The 7974-nt window shown below is 51.7% G+C and overlaps 1 pseudogene; it reads left to right on the top strand.

The window, feature by feature from the left end:
• Nucleotides 1-7704: 7704 nt before the first annotated feature.
• LOC139704789 (transmembrane protein 132B-like) overlaps nucleotides 7705-7974 on the top strand; it is a 39389-nt pseudogene continuing 39119 nt past the window's right edge.

The raw sequence follows: 7974 nt of genomic DNA, 5'->3' as shown, positions 1-7974 counted from the left end.
AATCAGAGCTCTGGCTCCTCCCCACAGACTTGTTTGTGGATTATGTGAATAAAGCCTGGGAGACGTAATTGGCGCCCACAGTCCTGGGAATGTGTCCCTGCATTCTGTCCTGACCCTTTGCACTTGCGCACCCGGCAGCCCCCAAGTGTTTGCTCAGCAGCTGGCTTTTGAGATCAGCTGCTTCCCACCAGGAGACCTCAGGGACACGAGTGTTGGGTCCTTGCTGGACTTCCCCGGCTGAGGGGCCAAGTTAGGCGCTGCTCCATGCTGGGCCTCGCTCAGCCACATCAGCCTAACCTCTGCAGGACACAGTGGACAGCGGGCTGACCTGGGACAGCCGGTCCACACACCCGCCTCTCGGCTTCTCTAGAGCAGAAGGCCTCTGGCTTGCGAGGTCCCAGTCTCCTGGTTGGCTCCTCCTCGGTGTCTCTGTCTTTCTGCCTGCAAGCCCGGTTGGTCTGCCTCCCCCGGTGGCTCTGCTAGCTCTCTGGATTTGTCCCCTCCAGTTTGTCCAGGTCCCTTTGTCCTTTCCCATTTTGTCTCACTCCATCTCTCTCTCTCTCTCTGTCTGTTCCTCTCTCTCTTTAGGACCATACTTGTTTGCCCATAGTCTCCCTCTCCCTCCATCTTCCCTCCCTTCTTCCTCGTTCCTTCTTTTTCTAGTCTTCCACCTCTCTCACCTCCCCTCTCTTCCTTTCTAAACCATGGATCCATCCACCCATCCACCCACCCATCCAGTGGCCTGACTGAAGGATCGACAATCAGTGGAGCCTCCTTCCAGGGCTCCCCCTGCTCCCTGCAGTCACCAAGCCCAGGCCAGTTCACAGCACTATCAGGGAGTTCATTCATATTTAAGTAAGGCTACCCCTGCCAGCCCAGGACTCAGCAGTGCTAAGTGTCTTCTCACTGGTGCCCTCAGCCTATATTTTAGGTTTTAATGGAGCAGGTGTCATTTGCTTGCTAGTCCGGTGGCAACTGGGATTCGTTTTAAATTTGAATTCAGCTCAAACTGGATGAGAGTTTTTCAGACAAGAGAGAAATAGTCGACAGGTTACGCTGTCGTTAGTGGCCTGCCCATCGAGGGGAAGGAGAGAAGGCACAGGAGGCTGCTGTCAGTGTTGGAGCTGGTGTGGGCTGCACAGGACCCATGGAGGTGGAGTGGAGGAGGAAGCAGGCTGGGAGTGGGGCCAGAGCTGGCCTCCGTGATCCTGCACCTCCCTGGCTCCTGTGCCCCATCTCCGTGGCGGTCTCTGTCTCTGGGCCTCACGGTTCTCTCTCACCCTCCCTGTCTCTGTCAAGCTTGGCTAACGGTGCCTGTGGGAGCCTCTGCTCTTCTGCTCTGGCCCAGGTTGGATGTTACTGCCCACTTTACAGAAGAGAGGATTGCTGGCCCGGGGCCACTAGGAAATCTATGGTACAGACAGATCTCCTGGCTGTAAATCGAGGGCCGTCCATGTCAACCCGGCCTGCTGTCCTGCCACGGATGTGGGGCCTCCGGGGAAGGGTGCAGGATCCCGTGTCCATCTCCAGCTGGTCAAGTGAAGCATTTGAGAAACTGAGGACATCACAACTTTGGTGTCATTTTGGAAAGTTGGAGCCTTTGGGGTGCAGCTCCTCTGTCCCCCTGCAGGACTCAGGGAGCAAAGGACACTGGCATGGCTGAGCCCCTGGGGAAGGATGACTCTGGTGAGAGCAGAAACCAGATAGGACCCGTGGAAGCTGCTCTGCAGGTGAATTCTTGACAAGGACATGACATGTCCTGGAATCAGAAGGCTGTGAAGGGCCAACTTCCGGAGCTCTGCAGGAAGCCTGCTCCCTGCCAGTGTTTCACCCACCTCTCCACCTCTTGCCTTGGCCACTCTGCTGGGAGGAAATGCCCAGCAACTGCCCTTTAGTTAATGTCTTCATTTATGGAAAGGAGTCAGAGAGGCTGAGATCTCTTCAGCCCCATTCCACATGCTTTACCTGGACCAATCGATGGTGACTGGTGGGGGACAAGTCCATTTTGTATAAAATGGTGACTTGGCACCTCATCACCATTCCCAAGGTGATGGGGATGAGGAGGAGGGAGGTTTCCAATGGATGATGGTCCCTGGGTCACGTTGGGCAGCTTTACCAGGGTTCAGCATTTGGCATCTTGTTCCACCTCGGGCAGTGTGGGGGGCAGTGTGGGAGACAGTGGGAAGAAAGAAGTGTGGTCCCTGCTGCTGTAGTTCAGAGCTGTGGCTTTAAGGGTCCAGGGCCCACCCCCTGCCAGTGCAGAGGCTGCAGGGACTGGGCTATTTATGCTGGACTAGCAGCCGCCCTGCTGGCGACCTCTTCTCACACCAGCTAGGGAGACTCACACCCTCCACCCGTAGCTACTGGGGTGGAAACACCCATCTTGGACTCTGGTGAGCAGCTGGGAGCCCCTTTCAAGGGCTGGACCTTCCCTCCACAGCTGCCTGCTGGGGCCTAGGACAACATGTATGAGCCCCTCCTGACCCTCTGTGCACCGGCCTGTTAGGAATACCTTTCTTTGTGTTATTCAAGAACTCATAAAGAGCTGAATTTTGCAATCTCTTACTGCATTGTGGATAATAAATTATCCGAATCTAAAAATATCCCTTGGGTGCTTTGGGCAGGGGAGAAGGGCTGGTTTCAGAGTTACATAATGCACAACAATGGGACTGAAATCCTTCATTTAAATTGAAGCCAGTGTCTTTGCTCCTCTCTGGGTGAAGTTCACATCGCCTTGCAGCTGTCAGAATGAGTTTGGGTGTCTGCCACCTAAGTGTGGTCAGATTAGATTCCTGTCTAAAGGCCAGTGTTCTTGGGCCAGGGACCTGGGTGTGCAGGTGGCCAGATCTCAGGGCTGTGGTCCAGAACCACAGGCTGGGGGAGGAACTGGGGGAAGCACATGAAAGCCACACAAGGCTATGGTAGGGGTCTCTGGGGACACTTGGCTGTGACTAAAAATTAAGGTTCACATGCATATAACATCTTTGTAGAGGTTTTAAATTTAAAGTCTCTATAAATCTATCTTTGATCCTTCAAGCTTTCTTTTGAGTTAGGCAAAAGAGTGGGATAGCAAGGTCCGTTGCATAGGCAAGGAGCTGAGCAGACTTGCAGGGCAGCCAGTTGGTGGCTTCTGTGGCAGATCACATGTGCTCCCGTCCTGGCTCCTCACTTAGCAGCAGTGTGATTCTGGTAAAATGGGGATACAAATAGTAACCCTTCAATAGCGGTGTTGCAATAGCGATGTTTGAGGATGAAGTAAGATGTTAATAAGAACTGTTAAAATGTATCAGGCACTTACAAGGTCCAAGGCAGTTTTTGGTGCTTTATCATGTATTGATACACATCATTCTCTGTATTATAAACATGCATTATTATGAACAGCAAGTGCATGTAAATCATTTGGCCTGTGCCTATCACTTATGTAAGGGTTTAAGAGAAATTAATTGTCATTAGTTCTGTTTGTTAGGTGACTTATATTCTGTATTGTTATGCATTTGTTCATCAGTTTATCTTTAATTAATTCTTTTTTTTTTTGGTGGTGCTGGAGTTTGAACCTGTGCATTCGAGGTGAGCTCTCTACCACCTGAGACACAGCCCAGCCCCATCAATTCATCTTTATTCTATTTTCTTTTGGTTCTTTTGATTGTATCTGTATAAATGCATTTCCCAAATACCTTTGTTAAAATCCTCCAAATATCAATATTCTCTCTCTCAACATAAACACCTAATATTATTTTAATGAAGTGTTCAAGAGTAAGTTATACATATGAGGTAGTTTGTAAATACTTTGGTGTGAATTTCCCCAGAATCCTTAAAAAGGAAGAGTGAAATCTTAAAATCTGGAAATGAACGTCAACACAAAGAATTTTCCCGTCCCTGGGCTTTATTCTTATTCTTGGCCCACTAGTGTCCATTGTACCAACCAACCAAACTCCGGGATCATGTGTTGTATCTGTGCCCCTTGATCTGGAAGGATTCCCTGGTCTCTGTCCTTAGACCAAGATGCACTGGAGGGTACCAAGCAGTCACTGTGCAGTCCGGGCTGGCCTGGCCCTTGTTCTTCACCAGCCTCACCTCTCCTCCTCTGCAGGACATGGGGTCTATTCACATGTCACTAGTGATGTCACTGATGGCCTGGAGTGGCTGGTGTGTGCAGCGTCCGCACCACACAGCTGCCGTTTCTCCTTTTTGAAGTGAGTGCGTCTCCTGCACAGAGGTCCTTTGCGCTGTGCAGATATCCCGTTCCTTGTACTTTTGATCACTACTCGAATCCACGAATGATTCTGCCTGGACAGCTGTGGTAACAAATGGTGGCCGCAGAGGTGGTGGTCTCCTTCTGCCGTTCCTTCCTCATTTACTGGTTGGAGTTCGACCCTAAGGATGCAGCTTCTGCTTCCCAGTGGTGTTGGTGTGGACTCATCCTAAGTTCATCATCACCTTCTGGGACCACTTGCGGTGATGCTGAACCGTCCTGGCTCTGCAGCGGCACTTTCACCTGTCTCCTGTGTCCATTTGACATTTTCTGAGCACACTGTTAGTTTCTGGGTGTTTTGGCTCATGACCTTGACAGTCCTAGCCTCAGTCTGTGAATCGGCCGTTTCTCTGAGCTTCTGCTTTCTTTCCTCTCCACCTTGAAACCCCTTCTTCCAGCAGCATTTCACACACATGGAATCCTCAGATGCGTGTCCGGGCTTCTTTCTCTAAACATAATGATTTAAGGCCTATCTCTATTGTGGTCTATGTCAGTTCCATCCTTCTCATGACTCAGTGGAGTTCCATTGGACAGGCCAGCTTGCTGGGCAGCCCGTGATGGGATCTCCTTCAGCACCTGGCACTTGCCTTCACTTTCACGAGCCCGAGTCAGTGGGGGTGGAGCTCAGGGTGCCCTGGCCCTTCCTGGAGGTGGGTGCACTCTGGGCACATGCACAGCTATTGGACAAGCATGGCCAAATTATGCATTCTCAGGAACATGTCGCAGTCTTCCAAAGCCCTGTGGTCATCTCCTTGCCCATCTCTCCCCTCTAATCTACTTGATGAGGTGTTCTCCACACCTCAGAGAGCTGTGCAGGTGAACAGTCACCTGTAATTGCTTTTGACACATGTCTCCAGGGAGAAGATGAGCCCAGAGCCAGGCCACATATAGCCTTGCCAGTGAGGTGCTCCAGGGAACCCACAGACAAGGTGTGTACCGTGGGTGGTTTGGGAATGCGGGTGGGAAAGGTCTCTGGTGGGGTTCTTGTCCATGTGGTGCCCACACTGCTGGCTTTTACTGGGAAGGTGGTGTCATGCTTCAAAGCCATCACAGAGCTGTAGACTGGGGGAGTGGCCTCAAGTTAAAATGCCACCAAGATCTCTGTGTTTGACTAGGACCTGGCCTCTATTTTTTGCATAAATGCTTTCCCAGTCGTACAAGAGTTTGGGGCATCTCCAGAGCCCAGGGAAAGTTATTTTGACAGTGTTTGCCAGTTTTCTTGTGACTTTTATGGAGAAGAGAGTTTTCTTATGGACTTATTGTGACTTTGCCCTTGGTATCGCCCTCAAGGGACAGAAGGGCCTTCCACAGAGGAGTGTGAGATGCTCTGTAGGCATTGGACCTGGGGCTTCCGCAGATGGAGCAGAAAAGACTTGTTCTGTGGTCGATGGTGGATGTTTAGCAGTTTCCGTGACCAGATCATTGTTTTGATGTGATATTGGACATGGTGATTGCTCTCTCAGTGTGCCAAGGGTACGTAGGGACCTGCTTTAGGATTTTAGAGAGGCTTAACTTGTTTACATTATTTTGAAATTATCTCTTCAAGACCCCATCCCAAGCTGGGTGTGGTGGCACACATCTGCAATTCCTGTGGCTCGTGAGGCTGAGGCAGGAGGATCACAGGTTAAAAGCCAGCCTCAACAATTTAATGAGACTGGAGGCAACCTAGTGAAACTCTCTGTCTCAAAATAAAAAATAAAAAGAAAGGGCTGGGGATGTGACTCAGTGGTTAAGCACCTCTGGGTGGAATCCCTTGCACCAATAAATAATCAATCAATCAATCAAGCAACCAACCAACCTCACCCTGAGGAAAGAACACATGTCCAAACAAGAAGGTTGACTTACCACCCTGTTGGATTGGGCTGCCACTTTTCCCACATGTTCCTTACAAATTTGATGTTTTCTCTTGAAAAGTAGCTATTATTTACAGGCTTAATATCACTGCAAAGCAATAATGTATAAAATGGTACTAAAACTCCTACTATCTTGGGAGGGTTGTTGGGGAAACACAGAGAATGATTAATTGCATGCCAGTCATTTAGAACACACCCTGTCTCCTAGTAGCTCAGTCTCAGTGGCCGCTGTGGCTATCATTCAAGGCCCGCCTCCTCTCTTGCCCCTCTCCTGATTTCGAATGGAGAGTGGGGGGCCAACTGAGGACATGGAGTGTGGGACCTGCCTAGTGCTTGGGCTGAGGCAGGGACTGGGGAGAGGAGTGATGGCAACAGCCTGTTGGACCCTCCTGGGGGAGCTGAGCCAATGCTGTGGACTTCTGCTGCTGAGCTGAGTTGTGCAGCCGTGGCCGGCTGTCTGCTTGGCCTTCCTCTCCAGCCTTGTGTGGAAGTAGCTTCTCCACCGTGGTCTTGAGGTGTAGCCTTGAGGTCATCCTTGAGGTGGCTCTTTAGCTCATTCATTGAGTGAACATTCTGAGCTCCACTGTAGCAGTTGCATGGAAGACTGTGCTCACAGCACCTTCCGCCCTGAGGTGGGCACAGATGGCCTGTTCAATGTCCATAAGCTCCCTGTGGACTAGGGGCTTGTTTGTCCCTGTTTGCAGACCAGGGAACCTCTGCATGGGAGGTAACATGGGGCAGAAGCTCCCCAGACTGTGAGAAGGCTGGACTGTGCAGGGGACAGAGAGAAGGGGACAGGAGAAGGACCGGGAGGTGGGCAAGGCCCAGGTGGCCCTCCTCTGTGAGTGGGACCCTACCTTAAGAACAGTAGGGCAATTTCCAGGAGTTTTGATCTGGCAGAGAGATAGTCTGGGTTGGAGATCTTGAGCCCTGTGAAGAGAGACCCAGGGAGAACCTGGGGGCCAGCGTAGCTGTCCAGGCCAGAGGCGCTGGGAGGGCAGGGGAGCTGGGAGAGGTGAGAGCAGGAAGTTGACAGATGGAGATGAATTAGGAAGACAGAACCCACAAGCCCCCAGGGGTCATCAGGGTTTGCAGGGGAATCTCTGGGGTCCTGAGAGGTGAGGGAGGGGCCATGGTGCCCAGCCCAGGTGTGCAGAGGTTTATGATGTGACAAGTTCTCCTTTGCTCTTTGTGCTGTTGTCTTTCTTCATTTGAAACAAAAATGAAGCATGTGCTCCCTGTGTACTAAGCATGTACTAAGCCCAGAACAGGCAGTCACTGCCCAAAGGACCCTCAGACTGAGCCCTGGAGAATGCTGGGAGAAATCCTGTGCCGGTGTGAGCCTGACAGATGCAGGAGGTGCAGGGTTTGGGAGGAGGTGGAGGAGGGAGCAGCTCAGTGCTCCCCGAGAGGCTGGGTGCCAGGAGAGGGTCTGGCTGCCAGGTGTGGCCATCAGTCTGGCTGGACCCCACCTCACATGGCTGCATCCCTGTAGGCTCTTAGGGCAGAGGCGGTGCTGGCTGGCCTCACCCCGCTCCCTGGGATCCAAGCTCGCTCACTGGCACCTCTTCTCTCCTTCAGGACATGGAGGGTTTGAACACCGCCATTCTCACCAGAAAGCCCATCTCGGTCCCTGTCAAAGTCCTGGGGGTTCAAGAGGACAGTTCCGTGGTGGATGTGTCAGAGGCTGTGGAGTGCAGGTCGGCCGATGAGGACATTGTGAAGGTACGTGACGGCTTCGTCTGCCTGTCTCCCAAGTGCATGTGGCTTTCATGGCTCACTGTGTCCCAGCCTCCAGATCTGGTGAGCACCCTGTGCTTCTAGGGTTGTGGGCCAGAGTGACCTCACTAAGCAGCAAACAGCTGAATC

The sequence above is a fragment of the Marmota flaviventris genome, chromosome 1 (assembly GCF_047511675.1).
Source record: "Marmota flaviventris isolate mMarFla1 chromosome 1, mMarFla1.hap1, whole genome shotgun sequence".
In the NCBI taxonomy this organism is placed as follows: domain Eukaryota; kingdom Metazoa; phylum Chordata; class Mammalia; order Rodentia; family Sciuridae; genus Marmota; species Marmota flaviventris.
This window is presented reverse-complemented; position numbering and strand designations above follow the sequence as displayed.